Here is an 18,072-nt window from a genome sequence, read left to right on the forward strand (position 1 = left end):
GAGAGAGAGAGAGAGAGAGAGACTATTTTCATCAATCCTCTTTCATCGATTTTAATAGTGAAGGAAAAAAATAATTAAGAAAAAAAAAAACATGGGGAGCAGAAAGGGGAAGTAATTATTAAGTATTAAAAAGGATAAAAAATAAATGGCACAAAATAACCCACAAGAGGTGTGGGGAGAAAAAATAGGGAGATTTACAAAGGTAAATATGAAGAGAGAGAGAGAGAGAGAAAGATAGAGAGTTTTTTCATCAACCCTCTTTCATCGATTATAATAGTATTTCCAGCATGAAATTCCTCACTAATTATGCCATTATTTCTCTTTATTTATCTCCTTTCAAATTTTGTATCATTTCTATAATACACTATTAGCAAGTCTCTCTCTCTCGGCTCTTAAAATCTCTCCTTCTCCCCCTTTAAAATATCTATCCTCCCTTATGGTAGTAATGTTTCTTTTCATCAATTGCTAGAGAAATAAAAAAGGTTTCTCTCAATCCTCTTTCATCGTTTTAAGGAGGGAAAGAAAACGTGGAGCAAAAAGGGGGAAGTAATTATTAATTATTAAGTATTATTAATTTTGTTTATCTCTCTCTCTCTCTCCCCCCCCCCCATAAATTTATGAAAGCCATGGTTTTTCGGTATGATGAGGCTCGGTTGTTTGATTGTTCTGAGGAGAAAGCTTATAAGTTAGGGGCTTGCATCTATTTTTCTCAGCTCATAATGATACCCATTTGATGAGGTATTATATATATATATATATATATATTTTATGGTTCTGTGATTTGGGTTTCTGTTTTTTCTTTTATTTCCTCTTTTGGTTTTGTCCAATCTGCTTTACTGGATATGCAGTTGGAAGGGGTTTTTTTTAGATTGATTTTTATGTTCTGTGTTATGAGATGCCACTGATTTTGATTCATGAGAATTTCTTGTTTTTGGAGTCTAATCTGCAATGAAGTTGCTCCCCATAAAATATGTGATTTCAAATTGGGTTTCGAACCAATGAGAGTTCAAATCTGAATTCCCCAATTGAGAAAAAAAGAGAGAGATTTCTCTTCTAAATTTCTTGCTTTGTTGAATCTATCTTTTTTATTGATGCTTTTTACACTTTTTCTCATAGTCAAGAGAGGATTAGAGGTTTATCAGATTAATAGATGAAGATGGGGTTTTGGACATTGCAATGATTTCAACATTCTAAGAGTTGACAAGGAAATGAGAAATTTTTTATTTACTCTAGTTTTTTTTTTACTAAAGGTTAGCAAAATTGGATTAAAATGGAGGATAAAAAATTGCAGAATAGCCCTTTGAATTCTTACTCCACCTTCGGCATTACCATCAGCAGAGGAAGAAAACAAAGCAAAGAGAGACAAAGAAAATTACATGAATTTGAACCTAGGCCTATTTTGACTATCCCATTGTAGATCAGAAAGAATAAAACCCAGAGCAGAGTCCCAAAATTTTGAGGACCAACATGAAGCAGCATGCTTGGCCAGCTTATCCACGACAGAGTTAGTTTTCCTGTAACAGTGGCTAATTTTCCAATCAGTGATGTCCAAATAATGCCCAAAGTACCTCCATTACTGTTGGAAGCACCAAGGAATTTTTTTATTTTTAATGCAGCTCACTACTGACTGAGAGTTTCACTCAATCCAAAGTTTATTATAACCTCTCTGAAGAGCACATTTCAGACCATGGAAAAAAGCTAGAAATTCTGCCATGAAATTGGAACCAACACCCTCATATATGGCAAAACAAACCATATTTGAACCATGATCATCTCTAATAATACCACTAGCTCCTGATCGGTCTGGATTTCCAACAGAACATCCATCGATGTTGAGCTTGAGGAATCCACTAGAAGGTGCCATCCAGAACAGTTCCTGAACATGTCTGGCATGAGGCATAAAGGTTGAGATATTGAGCTTTTTAGACAATAAGAGGTCAGCAACTGAATTAACATGCACTGGATTAATGGATAAAAAATATCTGAGGTCCTCCGTTATAACTTGAAGAATCTAATTTAGCGTCTTGGCAGTCTCATCAAATCTTCTCCGATTTCTCTATGCCCATATGTGAAAGGGAACAAAGATAACTAGAGGAGCCACAGATTTTTACAGAGCAGAACTCGTGATTTCCTCTTCCACCAAGAGAAAAGACTTTCAATAGAACGAAAGCCACTCCATCTCTGATCAAAAAAATTCAGCAAGACCTTCCAAAGCTTCACAGAGAAGTCACATTCTAAAAATAAATGCTGGAAAGTTTCCTCACAATTGCCACAAAGGCTACATCTGGAGATAAGAGGAATCGCTTTCTTGGAAATCAAGTTCATCTGTTGGAAGACAACCATGTACCAATCGCCATCCAAAAGTTGAAAACCTTGGGTGAATATTCTTCTGCCAAACCGTGCACCACCAACCATTGATAGGAAACTTGATTCTTAATTTTTCCCAAGCTGAAGAGACAGAGAATTTCCCTGATTCTGTCAAGGACCAGATTTGACTGTCAGATACACCCACTGATGGAATAGGAATCCTTGCAATTTGGTTGCTGGCATTTAAAGGAAACACAGAGTGAAGCATAGAGAGATTCCAATTATCATCATGGATAAAATTGGAAACAACAGCCAAAGGATAGAGGACTAATGGATCAGATGAAATAACTGTAGAAATGCAACCCTAAAACGATGCAGAAGATAATGGAAAAAAAAAACAAACAATGCAAATGGATTTTACGAGGTTCGGCAAGGTTGCCTGTGTCCCCGGTGAGATGAGATTCTACTTCACTATCAATGGAGAATAGGGTTACAGCACTCGTCCTCACACCTCTCAGTATTGCTTGCATTACAGAGAAAGAAACCCTCGCTACAAATATATAGCGAAAAAATCCTAATCTGAAAAGTACTCAATTGCCCTCAAATAAAAAAATTTGAGTGGGGGGCGCATGCAGGGGGCCTCCTGCCCCCCTTGCAACCCCCACGGCCTGCTAATCGGCTAGCAGGATCATCGTCCTGCCTGTCTAGGTGCTGCACCAGTACTCCCTAGATTAAACTGCGATGGAATATAAGACATCGTACACCAACAATCTCCACCTTGGCTTGAATTCTGCCGAGCCTCCTGTAAAGATAACCTGTATACGTTTTCATCCTTATACCTCATTAGAGGTACAAACTTGCACCTGTTTGGTGCGTCCCTCATCTTTAACAATGAGTAATATTAATTAAGTCCAAACATGACTCGAACTTCTCTGTAGTAACTGGCTTCGTAAACATATCTGCAGGATTGAGATCTATATGAATTTTTCTCAAGTGAATACTGCCTTCTAACACAAGCTCCCTGATCTTGTAAAATCTCACATCAATATGCTTTGCTCTTGCATGAAACACCTGATTCTTTGCAAGATGTATGGCACTCTGACTGTCACAATGTAACATTGTACCTCCTTGCTCCAACCCCAGCTCACGAACCAGTCCAACCAACCAGACTCCTTCCTTGGCAGCCTCAACTGCTGCTATGTACGCTGCCTCTGTAGTGGACAATGCAATTGTAGACTGAAGCATCGCCCTCCATGATATAGGTCCACCAGCCAATATAAAAACGTACCCTGTAGTAGATCTCTTCTTGTCTAAATCACCAGCATAGTCGGAATCAATATAACCTGCCAATTCTGCAGAACTTCCCTTGCCACTGAACATAATACCTATATCTTTAGTCTTGCTTAATTATCTGAAGATCCACTTAATTGCATTCTAATGCTCATTTCCTGGATTACTCATGTATCTGCTAACAACACTGACTACATGAGACAAATCTGGCCTGCTACAAACCATAGCATACATGAGACTCCCAACTGTGCTAGTATAAGGGACCTGAGACATCTGCTCCACCTCCTTATATGTTGTAGGGCATTCCCTTTCAGATAACTTGAAGTGGCCAGCTAACGGAGTGCTAACCGGCTCAGCGTTTTCCATATTGAAACGCTCTACAACCTTTTCAATATACCTCTTCTGAGTTACCCAAAGTTTACCTGTATTTCTATCTCTAAGGATTTCCATGCCAAGGATCTTCTTAGCAGCACCAAGATCTTTCACCTCAAATTCAACACTTAATAAAGACTTCAAAGAGACTATATCATGTTTGTTCTTTGCAGCAATGAGCATGTCATCAACATAAAGCATCAACAAAAAAATGGAATTATCACTTGATACTTTATAATAAACACAACTATCATACTCACTTCTTGTGTAGCCAATCTTCATCATGTGGGAATCAAAGTACTTGTACCACTGCCTAAGAGATTGCTTAAGGCCATAAAGCAACCTCTTAAGTAGACAAACATGATCTTCCTTTCCCTGCACCTTGAAACCTTCAGGCTGCTCCATGTAAGTCTGTTCCTCCAAGTCACCATGAAGAAATATAGTTTTCACATCAAGTTGTTCAAGCTCTAAATCATACATGGCCAAAGTAAGTAGTACCCTAATCGAAGTGTGTTTCACCACTGGAGAGAATATTTCATTGTTGTTTATCCCCTCCTTCTGTGTATAGCCCTTAACTACAAGTATGGCCTTATACTTTTCATGTTCCTTCTCAGATGCTGCCTCTTTCTTACGAAAGATCCATTTACACCTAATGATTTTTCTTCCCTTGGGTTTTTCCACAATCTCCCAAGTCTTGTTCTTCTGCAGAGACTCCATTTCCTCCACATAGCTGCCATCCATTTATCATGTTATGCATCACTCAAAGCATTATGGTAGGAAGATGAATCACCCGTACCTATAGTGAGGGCATATGAAACCATGTCCTCAAACCTGTATCTCACAGGTGCTTTGTGAGTACGCTTTCCTTTACCCTTTGCCACAGTATAGGGAACTTCTACTGCTTCCTGTTGTCCTGGTAAGTCACTTGATGACTCATTCTCTCTTGTTGTTTCTGACTCACCTAACTCCAGCTGCACAGTAGAACCTTCTTTATTTTCATCAACTGCTTGTGAATTGTAATTTGACTTCACCATATGAAACTCATCAAACACATCCCTGCTAACCATAACTTTCTGTGAACTTGGATCCCACAACCTGAATCCCTTTATACCTTTCTTAAAACCAAGAAAGATACACTACTTAGACTTTGAGTCTAACTTGGAACGCTGCTCACTTTCAACGTGCGCATAGGCTGGACAATCAAATACTTTTAGAATAGAATAATCTGCTGGTTTTTCTATCCATACCTCTTCAGGAATTTTACAATCAATCGCCTTTGATGGAGACCTATTGATGAAAAAGCATGCCATGTTCACTGCTTCTACCCAAAACCTCTTGCTTAACCCTGCATTCAGCCTCATACTCTTAGCTCTTTCTAAAAGTGTTCTATTCATCCTTTTGGCTACACTATTTTGTTGTGGTGTCTTGGGAACCATGAAGTGGCATGTAATCCCTTCAACTTTGCATAATTCTAGAAACGGCTTTATATGTACTCTCCTCCATTATCTATTTTCAAGTATTTAATTTTCTTTCCTATCTTCCTTTCTACCTCAGCCTTCCATTCCTTAAATTTAGTGAACACCTCACTTTTATGCTTCATGAAGTAGATCCAGACTTTCCTCGAGTAATCATTAACAAAGGTCATGAAGTATTCTGCCCCACCTTTAGATTTTGTTGTTGAAGGAACCCATACATCACTGTGTACATAATCAAACACCCCTTTACTCTTATGTTTTGTAGTTTTGAAACTAATCTTGCACTGTTCCCCGAACACACAATACTTGTAGAAATTCAGTTTACAAGTTTTCACTCCCTTCAACATTTTTCTTTTATGAAGCTCCATCAATCCTCTTTCTCCCGTATACCCTAACCGCATATGCCACAGATAGGTATCATCTATATCAAATACTGCATCTGTAGTCACAGATGGTCCACCTATAACTGTGCTCCCTATGAGTCTGTGTAGGTTTTCTGTTAGCTGTCCCTTCATGACAACCATAATACCCTTAATAACTTTGAGAACTCCACCTTCTGCTATGTACTTGCAGCCATTTGAATCAAGTGCCCCCAAAGATATTAAGTTTTTCCTTAATTCTGATACATGTCTCACATCTGCTAAGGTTCTTACTATCCCATCACACACCTTAATTTTGATAGTGCCTATCCCAATGGTCTTGCACACAGCATCATTCTCCATTAGGACAGACCCACCATTATATAATTGAAATGTATCAAATCAATCCTTATGTGGACACATGTGATATGAACATTCAGAATCTAAAATCTAAGAATCAGAAGGTTGATTCTTACCTGATGAAATAGAGAGTACATATCCATCATCTCCATCTGAACTGTCAGCCATGCTAGCTTCCTTAGATGTCTTATCTATACCTTTATTCTTTAAGTCCGCCTTCCTCTTCAAGCACTCTCTCTTCAGATAAACTTCCTTTTTGCAATACTAACAAGAGACCTTTGTCTTTGCCTGTTTTGATTTCGATCGACTCTTCCCAGATCCCTTCTGATTTGATCTCCCTCTTTCTTACTCCTATTCACCTCTAAAAAGACATTCTCCTTGAGATTTCGTACTACTGGCCTTCTTCCTTATATCATTGGATATAAGGGTAGCTGTTACTTCATCTATCTCAAGGGTCTCCTTCCCGTACAAGAGAGTCATTACTAGGTGATCATATGATTCTGGGAGCGACGACACAACAGTAACGCCTTGTCTTCATTGTCGATCTTAACCTCCAAGTTTGTAAGTTTACTTATGATCTAATTGAACATGTTAAAATGCTCTAATAGATCCATACCTTCCTCCATCTGTAGAGAATATAATTGCCTCTTCACGAACAACTTGTTCGTTAAGGACTTCGTCATGTAGATGCTTTCAAGTTTCATCCATAACTGTAGTACAGATTCGATACCCACAACATATTATAGGGCATTATCAGAAAGATTTAATCGAATAACACTTACCGCTTTTCCTCCAACTCTTCCCAATCTTCGTCAGTAATTTTTACAAGTTTCTTATACTTCCCCAACAACGTTTTCACCAAACCCTACTGTATCAGAAGATCCGTCATCCTTTGACGCCAAAGGGTGAAATTATTCTTCTCGTTAAACCTCTCGATATCATACTTGACATTCGATCCCTTCCCTACCATCGTGATAGTAAACCCTAGAAAACAGAAACCTATAGCTCTGATACCAATTTATAGAAACGCAACCCTAAAATGATGCAGAAGATAATAGAAAAAATAAAACAAACAATGCACATGGATTTTCGAGGTTCAGTAAGGTTGCCTACGTCCCTAGTGAGATGAGATCCTGCTTCACTATTAATGGAGAATATGGTTACAGTGCTTATCCTCACACCTCTCAGTATTGCTTGCATTACAGAGAAAGAAACCCTCGCTACAAATATATAGCGAAAAAACCCTAATCCGAAAAGTACATAATTACCCTCAAATAAAAAAATTCGAGTGGGGGGCTGCGTCCCCCTACACCCCTTGCTATGCAGGGGGCCTCCTGCCCCCCTTGTAACCCCCATGGCCCGTTAACTGGCTAGTGGGATTGCTGTCCCTCCTGTCTAGGTGTTGCACCAGTACTCCCTGGATTAAATTACGACGGAATACAAGACATCATACACCAACAATAACCTCATTAGCTAGAGGAGAAGCACCAACCCAGTGATCATACTAGAAGTTGATGTTAGATCCATCTCCAACAATCCAACGCTCCACATCACAGATAAAATCCAAACACTTCTAAGACTGAAAATAATAGAAGAGGAGAAAGCATACCTCTTAAGATTTTCTTTACTTGTCATAAATCTTCCTTAAAGGAAAGAAGCAAACTCTAAAGTATCAGTGCGAATATACTAGCAAAGCTTCACGATTAAGGCCAGATTGATATCCCTCAACCTACGAATGCCCAGACCTCCTTCATTTTTTAGCTTGCAGACCTTTTCCCATTTTACAGTGATTGACTTTGAAGTGTCAGCATCTCCACTCCAGATAAAATTCCTGATCCAACAATCCATCTGGGCAACTGAAGAAGCTGGCCAGAGATAGACAGAGAAGTTATGCATAGGGATGCTGCTCATCACTGTCTTAACCAGCTCCACTCTCCCTGCCAAAGAAAGAAGCCTTCCCTTCCACCCAGTGAGCCTGGCTTTGAATTTTTCAACAAGAGGAAGGATCCCCTGCTTCTTAACTCGCCCTTTAAAGATATCCATGCCCAGGTAATGCGTAGGGAAGTCACAGCAAGGGATATTGAGGATACCTTTGAATCTGTGTTTACGAGCTGCTGGAATAGAACTCAGAAAAATTTTTGCTTTTTTCCAAATTGATGAGTTGCACCCAAAAACTCTTGATACTTCTCAAGGAAATTTTTAATATTTCTGACACTTCTTAAATCTACACTCATAAATATAACAGATCGTCATCATAAAGAAGTCGAGAGGGCGTATAAACATTGGGCCAGGAATGGATTTTATAAGCCCCTTGACTCTGAGATCTCTAAGACCATGACAAAGGACTTCTTCAGAGATGATAAAAAGTATGGGGAACAGCGGGTCCCCTTGGCGAAGGCCTCTCTCAACACTAAAGAATCCCATAGGGCCACTATTAACAAGAACAGAAATTCTTGTTGTAGAAAAAATAGCCTCGATCCAATTAGTCTAGGTTTGGCTGAAACCAAATTTTTCCATAATAGCAAAGAGGAAACTCCACTCCAGGGTATCAAACACCTTTTGGATGTTGAGCTTTAGCCTAATACTTCCACCATAGCACTTTTTAGAGACCATATTAGCAAGCTCAGAGGCAACTTCAATAGTAGAGAAAATAACTTTACCCTTCTAGAAGGTGCCTTGCTCTTCATATATCAAGCGGGGAAGGAAAGTGCTTAGCCTGGAGCTCATAATATTAGGAATTATACTTAGAAAGAGATTCCCAAGGCAGATAGGGTGAAATTGCCCCACTTTACACGCATTTTCCAATTTAGGAATAAAGGTAAGAAAGTTACTATTTGTACCCCTCGTAATGATTCCCTCAGTGAAAAAATTCTGAATAGCATAGCAGATGTCCTTACCTACTATATCCCAACAGGTGGTGTGAAAAACTCCAACAGCAGGTATTCCAGGTGTGGGCCCCTCGGGTGCCAAAGTCCCCTCGGCCGGCCAGGCAGAGTCCGAGGGGAAAGGCTCTACCTCCTCCTCTGGAAAGAAGAAGACTATGGTAAATACCCCAAGCATCCTGATGCCCAAGGTGCTCAACTTGATTTGGAGCCAATACGGAATCCCAGATTACGTGGTGGTACGCATCCTAGACGAGGAAGAGTGGACGCCTCTGGGGACGAGGTTGTCCTTTACAATGTGGCCTTCCAGAGCGGCCTGAGGATTTCTTTGCTTGAGCTGGTCAGCTTGGCCCTGGAACACTGGTGCCTCGCTCCCAGCCAGTTGAATCCTAACTCATGGCAGACTGTTCTTGGCTTTGAGGTGTTTGTCTCGAAGTTGGGTCGGACTGTAATGCTGGATCTGTTTAGGAAGATTTTCTTGGTGAAGAGGCACACCTCAAGATGGTACTACTTCACTAAGAGGGAGAGGGACGGTCCTTACAGTGATCTGAAGATATTCCTCAACATGCCCTCCTCAATAAAGAAGTGGAAGGAGAGGTACTTCTACGTGGCGATGGAGTGGAACCCCTTCAAGAGCAGCTAGGTTAAGCCCACCCTCTCCGTGCCGAACCGAGCACCCAAGCGCTCCCCAGCTGACCTCCAAACATATCAAATGAGTTTGGGTGGGGAGGCTGTGGATGTTTGCATGCTACAGGATAAAGACTTTCTCCGAGAGTTTGAACTGAGTGAAGTCCCTAGTGAGGGTCCGATTGAGTCCGATTATTGTGGTTTAGCTCAATTTTTTGATGTTTTAGCATATTCCCAGTACTGATAAAGCTTGGTTCTTTCTTGTCTTGCAGTGGTTAATGTGAAGGTAGACAATAAAGCCCTAGCCATGGCGATAGTGGAGGCGAGGAAGAAAGATGCGGCCAAGCAGGCTGCCAAGAAGGCCAGTGACAAGGGCAAGGTCGTGGTGAGCCCCAACTTGTGTGTGAAGGTCACTCCTCCCATTTGCACGGGCAACAAGTCCTCATCCCTTATTATTGGGGGCAAGCAAGGGAAGGAGATGCCCCCTCCAGTACAATATTCAGCTCGGCACAAGGCTCCAGGCACTGTGAAGGCTAAAGAACCAGCTAGCGAGGTAGAGAAGGTGCCAGGGCATACTGGCACACCTGACCGAGCTGGGGTAGGGTCCGACGATCAAAAAAGGATGCGTTTGTCAGTTAATGAGGGGCAGAACGAAAACCCACCAAAGGTGGCTTGAATGGCGAAGTAGCCCACAGACCCCTGGGTTGATCTGCTAGAGATCGGCACCGTTCTAGACCCCTCAGTAGCTCAGACTTGGTGTCACCATAGCCGTCCTAAGAAGGATGTTATCCGTGTGAGGAAGCTGCTTGACATTGAATTTGCGGAGCAAGTCTACACCCAGATGGGGGACGTAAGTATTTCCTGCCTCTTACCCTTTGTATTTATTTGAGTTCCTAGTATTCATGGCTCCATTGGATAAATGTAGGCTTTCTCTTATGCGGTGGAGGCCGCTTGTGGGTTTGAGAACATGGCGTTGCCCGTAAGAAGTAGAATGATGAGGTAAAGCACCTGTGGGGATCTTCATATGGCCACAACCAGTTACAGAATGAGAAGAGAAAGGCCTGATCTGAGGAGCAGAGGGCGAAAGACCATGAGGAGAGGGCTGGTGAGCTGGAGCGTGATGTGGCTAAGTAACTCAGGATCAACAGCACCCTTGTCAAAGAGAAAAACACACTCCAGAATGAGCTGGCCGAAGCTCAGGAGGCCAGCAAAAAGAAAGAACTTGAACACTCAGCTCACATTTTTGAGCTGGAGAAGAAACATCAATCCGAGCTGGCTTCGAATGATGAGATCGCCGCTGAGAGATGGCTAAACTCTAAAGTTGGTCAGAAATGGCTAGTTGACATTAATGCCTCCTCATTTTAGGCTGGCTCAGAAGATGTCATTCAGTTCATCCTTGGCAAGATGCCTGATTACAATTTCTCTACGTATGAGCAGCGTGCTCCTGCCCTAGCTCCCTCTATAGAGCTCGTTGGTCAGGCTGAGGTCGGTGAGGAGGTGACCCAAGCCAACCCTAAAGCTACTAAGTGATCCAAATCGCTCCTTCCTGATCCAGCCCACTGGCTTCTGCAGTACTGATGTTGTGCTTCTCCTTTTTGTCTTGTTTCTTTCTTTTTTTTTCCTTTTTCCTATTATGGGAGCGATGTAATCTTTTTCTTTTTTTTTTTTTTTTTGTAAAAATCCCATTTGGGAGTTGATGTAACTTTTGAGGGTTTCTTCCCTTAATTAATGAAAAATTTTTTTTCTTCCCTCATTATGTTTCTTCAGCTTCTGTAAGGTAGTTCCATTTTTCAATTGAACTTGATTCGGTCCTGTGTGTCTTTATATGGCGAAGCATCATGCCTGGACCTGGACTGCCGTACAAGTATGCCTAATCCGGATTTGGGATTAAAGGTTTCGAACCGAAGCTATTTCTTCATGCCTTAGGTGTTAAGGTCTTGAGTTGCAAAAACTAGGGTAAGGTATTGTTGATGGTACCGACCTGAAGCTCGGCCTTAGATACTGCTAAGTTGGAGCTCAGCCTTTGAGTTGCCAAACTAGGGCCTGGTCTTGGTGGTGTCGAGCTAGAGTTTGGGCTTGGATGCCTTAATGCGTAAGGTCTTGAGGTGTCGAGCCATGCTCGGGCTTACATGCCTTAGTTCGTAAGGCCTTGAGATGCCGAGCTGTTCTCGGACTTGCATGCCTTAGTGCATAAGGTCTTTGAGTTGCCAGGCTAGCACCTGGTCTTGGTAGTGCCAAGCTTGAGCTCGGTCTTAGATGCCACTGAGCTGGAGCTCGGTCTTTGTACCTTAGTTGTTAAGGTCTTTAAGTCGCTAAACTAGGGTCTGGTCTTGTGGTAACAAGCTGTAGCTCAGTCTTAGATGCTGTCGAGCTGGAGCTCGATCTTTGTGCCTTATTTATTAAGGTCTTTGAGTCACCAAACTAGGGTCTGTTCTTGTTGGCACCGAGTTGGAGCTCGGTCTTAGATGCATGTCGAGCTGGAGCTTGGTCTTTGATGCCGATGAGCTGTACTCAGTGTTAGAAGAGCTAGATATTTGGGAGAAGCTTCATAGTATATTGATGTGTGGTATGCACTTGGGACAAATACATTGCTTTGAAATAGAATCTAATCCACTCTGTGAATAAAATTGAATAACTGAGATATGGAAGCTAAGGTGCCAACAATATAAAATCTATAAGACTAACACCCAATCGATGGGATTTCAATGCAATCTACTGATAAAACTGTCTACTGATAAGAGTGTCGATTGGCCGCAGTGGTTAGGACAGTAAGCAACTGTTCTACTGGCTCGACTCAGGTCAGGATGCTTTCATCTTGGCAATCAACAATTTCTACTGTACATGCTAGGCCCGAGCATGGTTTCTTGATAGATTTTATGAAGTTTGCATAGCATTCCTAGGATTCCTTCTGGCTGGACTTGCATTCCCCAACTCCATTCCTGGTGGGGAATTTGACTTTCAGGTACTTAGTGGACACAATTGCCTAAGGCCATTGAGACCAGGTCAGCCAAGGATTGTATTGTAGGGTGAGGTGATCTTGGCAACCATAAAAAAAACCATGGTAGTGGCTGTCTCAGCTCCCTGTTTGTTGGTTACAGGTAAGTCTACAACTCCTTCCAGCTCTGTCGGCGTGCCTGAAAATCCATACAAGGATCCTGGAGCTAGCTTTAGGGACCCAGTGCCAAGCCCTAGTTTTGTAAATGCTTCATAGGATATGAGGTCAATGGAGGCTCCTGTGTCCACTAGGACCTTGTGGAAGGGGTGGTTTGCCATCACTAATTGAACTACGACAGCATCCTTGTGTGGCCAATTTAACTCTTCCCGATCTTTGTCAAAGAACGTAATGAGTGGATCCGTTTTGAGGGCTTTGACAGGTTGTTCCGTGATGCATACGAACCATGCATGGGCTTTGGATTTTTTGACTGATTCCATCATGGGTGCCCACCATTGTTAGAATAGCTGGACCCACAGGCTAGTTATCTTAAACGTCAGGTTGGTCTGTGGCTGGTTCCTTGGATGACTCGGCCCTATCTCAGCTCGGCCTGGCATCATCTCTCCTCGGCTCGGGCCAGTTCCCACCATATTTCTGCTTCAAATACTTGTTGAGGTATCCAGCCTTGATGAGCTCATCAATTTTCCTTTTCAGAGACTTACAGTCTTCAGTGTCATGTCCATGGTCTCGATGGTATCGACAATACCAGTTGGGGTTCCTCTCCTCTGGTTTAGCCGTCATTGTCCTGGGATAGTGAAAATACTTCTGATCCTAGATCTCTAAGAGCAGGGTTGTTTGGGAATGATCAAGTTCATATTGCTCGGGTTCATCAGTGTCAAGCGGTCGATTTGTTCTATTCTTCATTGGCTCATGAGAATCGTCCCTGGGCCTCAGAGTCTTTTTCTTCTCCTTTTTTGACTGATCACCCCTATTAGCTATCCCTCTGGCAGCTAGGACTTCCTCCATGCTGGCAAATTGATTGCATCATCTTAATAGCTTAGGCATTGTCTCTGGCAAGTGAAGGGCTAGAGACTGGACCAGATTAGGGTGTATTACCCCGTTGCACAACGTGCTATACGCCACTCTTTCCGGTAGGTTTTTTGCCTCCAGTGTCACCTTGGTGAATCGGCAAGGAACTCTCTTATAGTCTCTCTCGCTCCTTACCTCATGGTCATCACATTTTGTGTAGTTTGCTTCTGCTTCATACTTGCTTGGAAACATGTGATGAACGCTCCTGTCAGCTCTTCATAGTTGTGGATGGACCGGGGCTGCAAGTTTGACATCCATACCAGTGCTGTAATACCCTACTTCTTAAACCCGGTCTGATTACTCAGTTGACCCAGTTTAACTATGCAGGACCCGAACCGGAGAGAGTTAGAGCAGGCTCCTTATGGACTATGATGGCAAGGGTGACCTTAAACACCGGCTGGCCCGACAAGTCCGAGCCAGTGCCAGAAGAGACGGGAGTACCCAAGCCATGTACATGCACCTATCATAAGGCCATGTACGGATAAAGCAGATATGTAGCCATATTTTAAGGCGTATACATATATTACATCGTATACCAAGGGTGGGGTTCGCGCCAAGGCCCGAACTCTATCAAAATTCCAAGTTTTGGCCCTCAGGTGGGTGGACAGGTGGGTGCACTCACCCACCTGAGTGACCCATCCATGTGAACTATTTAGTTATTTAGGAAGTATATATATAGCATTTATGATTTTCTTTTCTTTTCATTTATAACACTCGTACGTTAGTAAGGATAGTAAAGAGGAGAGAGAAAGGAAAGGAAAGAAGAAGAGAAGAGAAGGAAGAGGAAGAAGAGAATGATTTCAGTGGCGTCGAAGCTTAATCTTCCCATTCCGGTGCCGGAAGAGTGATCTTCAACACTAGATCTACATTTAGAGGTAAGCAAAGTTGGGTTCCTTAAACATCCACCATACCCAAGTAAAACCCTTGATTCGAGTAGGGTTTCTTGAGATCTTGTAAATCCCCTTTGAAATGATGAATCTAAGGTTTAATAGATGATTTATGTGTTGATCTTGAAGGATTTGAAGAGGTATTGACAAGGTTGGAGAAGCATTGTGGGTTTGAAGTGAATTTTGAGGGTTTGAAGGTGTTCTTGAGCAAAGAAGGTAAGATGGTTTCCCATCACTTGAATCTAACCTAAATCTAGGTTAGAACCATCCTATAAGACTTTGAAAGTGTGAAGAATGGGTTGGGAAAATCCCCCATTTGAATCCCCAAAGAATGGAGGAAGTTGGAAAGAAACAGAAGATTTCTCGCCAAGACCGGTGGGCCAAACCGGCGGGCCAGACCGGCGGGCCACCCTGCCCATCGGTCTTAACAGGCCCCTCTGGCCCAACCGGTGGGCCAGACCGATGGGCAAACCGGCAAGCCAACCTACTCGTCGGTCCAAACCGGTGGGCCAGACAGGTGGGCTGTTTGACCCACTTGTGAGGCCCCGAATGTGATTCTTACATCCGATTGGACCCAAATCGGATGTGCGACCTTCTTTTAATGTTCTAAACATGATTTTGTCATCGGATCTCATTAATTTTGGTTTAAAATGGTGAAGTACTAACCCTGCTCAATCATGTTAGGTTCACCAAATTCTACGCTTCTCGCACCGGATCTCACCCGTACCAAACGGGAATCCTTGTACACTACAGGTAAGTGGGGAGAGGACATTTGGCCTTGTTTCAAAGCATTGTTTGGCATTCATTTAAATGTATCTATTTTAGTCATGCCATCATGAATATGATATGTAGATTAGTCATCCTCACATTGTTATGCATGTGTGTTATGTTACTTTCTAAATGCCAAGTGATGAGATGCTTATGTGATGAATGTGACATCATTGTGCATAATGCATTAATAGACTAGATGTCGTAGTCGGCTTGGACACGAATGCATTGGTGGCCCGTGGTATGGGACGTGGTGGCACTATGCAATCGTACTATTGTCATATAGGAGCATGCGGTTTAGGATTTCCACCATCCCGTGCTACGACCCTTCCCAACAGGGGTTGAGGTGTTGGGTTACCATTTGGGGGAAAGCAGTGGCCGTGGTTGTCAGGTCACTGTGGCGGTTAGACATAACGCCTGGCTGGTCATTAGGACAGTCGGCAACCCCGGTGGTATATTCAAGAGGGTCAATCGTACTGCTTTTAAATTGCTGGAGTCAGCACCTTTAATTTTAGTCATTTACATTTCTGTTGAGAGCCGGTGGTCGACATGTTTTTACTTTTCCGAGTACTCACGGTGGGCCTTCTCCGATAGCCTTATGGGCGTATCGCGGGATGGAGTTCGCGGCTCGTACCCGAAGTATACGCGCATTGTGGCTGTAGTAGCACTAAACCAAAGACTTAGTAATGTTGCTTAGGTGGATGTGATTTAAAATATAATGCATGGCATGTAGTGCATATAATTGTGTTTTGATGTGTGGACTGCTGTGTGGTCCATCTTACCACTTACTGAGCTAGTGAGCTCATTCCACGGGTACCCCTTTTTTTTTTAGATGATTTTGCAGGTCATACATCTGAGGAGCATGGGGTGGGTCCCACAGTCAAGTTCCCTGAAGAGGACTGGTGGGCCCCTAAGGAGTTAGGGCACGGCATTGACTGCTCGTGCGAGAGTTGTGCTGCGGGACTACAGTTCTGATGCCGAGCTAAGCTCCACTTTTGGAGGCTGAGCTGAGCTGTATCATGTGATGCCGAGCTGGGCTCAACCCTTGATGCCGAGCTGAGCTCTAGCCTTTGATACCGAGCCGAGCTGTGTACTCTGATTATTTTGATGGTTTCCTTTATGTACTTGATATGTGAATTGTACTTTTATTGTGTAAATATCATGCCTTCAGGCCCACATGTATATAACTATTGTATCACAATTCGGGTATCAAGTATTATGGGAATAGTCATAGGTAAAACTTAGTCTTCCGCTGATTTGATAAGTTTTTATTAGTTGTGGGTATGCTGTGGTGGAATACAGTATCAGATGATCCTGGCAGGTTTTAGTTAACCGGTGTAAACTGGTCACTGGCCCAGTTTAATGTGAACAGGGTGTGACAAGTGCTGCTCCTTTTAATGAGGCTGCGAAGTCTCGATAGAGAACGGCATCTGACCTACCATGAACTATCATGGCCGAGCTGTAGTACAACAGATGATCATAGGGATCTGTGGTGCCATCATATCCATAGGGATAGTGCATTATGGGCTGGAGTTACAGTTATGTCGATCGGGTGCCTTTGCCTCTGTATTCCCTCTACTCGCTCAGTGAGGCACTGGATGCAGCTCTCCAGGTCATCCCTTCTCACCTCGGGTCGATGATCTGGGAATCGTCGTGCCCTTTCACCTCTTCTGGGGCTTCTTCCTCTGCCTTGGTGACCACCAGACCGATCCTGACCTTACCATGGTGTCCCTCTGGTAGCCCTGGTGGGCGAGTCCTGACCCCCATGAGGTTGATCTCACCGAGCTATCCTCTGAGAATTTTCTCATTCTTCTCTGTGCGGACGCACGCCTCTAGTGAGTCTTTGAGGTGATAGCTAGCGTTTTCCTACCCGAGGTGGGGATCTATGGACATCATGTGTCTCTGGGCTCCGATGACACGTGGAACAATGAGCTCTCGTATTCTGGGTTGGAACGAGACCTTACCTGTGCCCCTCGGTAGGAGAGCGGGGTGGTTCTGAATGAACAGTACGTGATGTTTTGGCCGACCCCCTCCTTGCTATTAATTGAGGGGTGACACTATTGTAAGGAGATTCATCATTGAGTTGTCTACCCGGAACCGGCCTAGGCGACTGAGCTAAACTTGTAAACTTGTCCATGGCACTGGAAGTGCCGAGCTGAACTGACGTATGAAGTCCCGCACCAGTGCGTTTGTTGCTAACACCTGTAGTTGTAGGCTCTGCATCTGCTTTTCCATGTTTGGGTGAGTTACCCGGGATGATGGGACATGGCGAGATAACTGAGGGTTCTGCTCATGCTGATCCCCCTCCCTAGGCAACTTGTGCATCGGGCCTGGTTTATTGGGTCCCTCGTGGAGGGGTCTCTGCTAAGACATTCTCCTGCTTTACCATTGGTGGTGAAGGGGGACGTCCAAGTGGTAACTCACGGGTGGATCTTACTAGTGTTGTTGTAGAAAAAATGACCTTCTCACTTCTTAATTGTATTGGTCCAAGGTGACTTTTTGTAACTGTTTCCCATTGACGGTGCCAATCTGATGCAATAAAAATTGACCGAATGACCTTCCCTGTAGTTCCTGGTGCTCCAGCCGACCTACACAGAAGAGATGACAAAAGAGAGCCGGTTGACCCGATAGGGAACTCTCTGATGCCTAAGTTAAATCTTTCCACAACAGATGCTCAAGAGAGCTTTTCCAGTAAAAGAAGAAGTGAGTGATCGATCCCCCATG

Source organism: Macadamia integrifolia, unplaced genomic scaffold (genome assembly GCF_013358625.1).
Source record: "Macadamia integrifolia cultivar HAES 741 unplaced genomic scaffold, SCU_Mint_v3 scaffold1473, whole genome shotgun sequence".
In the NCBI taxonomy this organism is placed as follows: Eukaryota; Viridiplantae; Streptophyta; class Magnoliopsida; order Proteales; family Proteaceae; genus Macadamia; species Macadamia integrifolia.